A 1,201-nucleotide genomic window follows, 5' to 3' on the forward strand; every position below is an offset into this window, starting at 1 on the left:
CTGGCAAAAGCTGAAAGCTTTTTCTCTAAGATCAAGAACAAGATAAAGATGCCCACTCTCACCACTTTTATTTAACAACATGGAATTGGAAGTCCTAGCCAGAGCAATTAGGCAGCAAAAGGAAATAAAAGGTATCAAGTTGGAAAGAAAAAAGTAAAACTCACTATTTGCAAATGACATGATAGTACATATAGAAAACCCAAGACTCCACCAAAAACAGAACTGAAAAATGAATTCAGTAAAGTTGCAGGATACAAAATCAGTATACTGAAATCTGTTGCATTTCTATACACCAATAATGAAGTACCAGAAAGAGAAATTAAGAAGACAGTTGCATTTACAATTGCATCAGAAATCATAAAATACCTAGGAATAAGCTTATCAGAGGAAATGAAAGACCTGTACACTGAAAGCTATAAGACATTGATGAAAGCAATTGAAGACACAAATAGATGGAAAGATATTTCATGCTCTTGGATTCAAAGAATTAATATTGTTAAAATGTCCATATTACCCAAGGAAATCTATAGATTTAGTGCAATTTCTATGAAAAATTCAATGGCATTTCTCACGGAAATAGAACAAACAATCCTAAAATTTGTATGAATCCACAAAAGATCCTGAATAGTCCATGCAATCTTGAGAAAGAACAAAGCTGGAGGCACAACACTCCTTCATTTCAAACTATATTACAAAGCTTTAGTAATCTAACAATATGGTATTGGCATGAAAACAGACACACAGATCAATAGAACAGAAAAGAGAGCCCAGAAATAATCTCACACATATATAGGTAATTAATTTACAACAAAGGAGGGGGACTTCCCTGGTGGTCCAATGCTTAAGACTTTGCCTTCCAATGCAGGGGGTGCAGGTTCAATCCCTGGTCGGGGAGCTAAGATCCCACATGCCTCGTGGCCAAAAAACCAAAACATAAAACAAAAGCAATATTGTAACAAATTCAGTGAAGACTTTAAAAATGGTCTACATCTAAAAAAGCTCAAAAAAAAATTTACAACAAAGAAGCCAAGAATCTATAATGGGGAAAGGAGAGTCTCTTCAATAAATGGTGTTGGGAGAACTGGACCACTCTCTTATGCCATGCACAGAAATTAACTCAAATGGATTAAAGACTTGAACCTAAGACCACAAGATTCCTAGAAGAAAACATAGCCAATAAACTCCTTGACATTGGTCTTGA

Source organism: Eschrichtius robustus, chromosome 8 (genome assembly GCF_028021215.1).
Source record: "Eschrichtius robustus isolate mEscRob2 chromosome 8, mEscRob2.pri, whole genome shotgun sequence".
NCBI lineage: Eukaryota > Metazoa > Chordata > Mammalia > Artiodactyla > Eschrichtiidae > Eschrichtius > Eschrichtius robustus.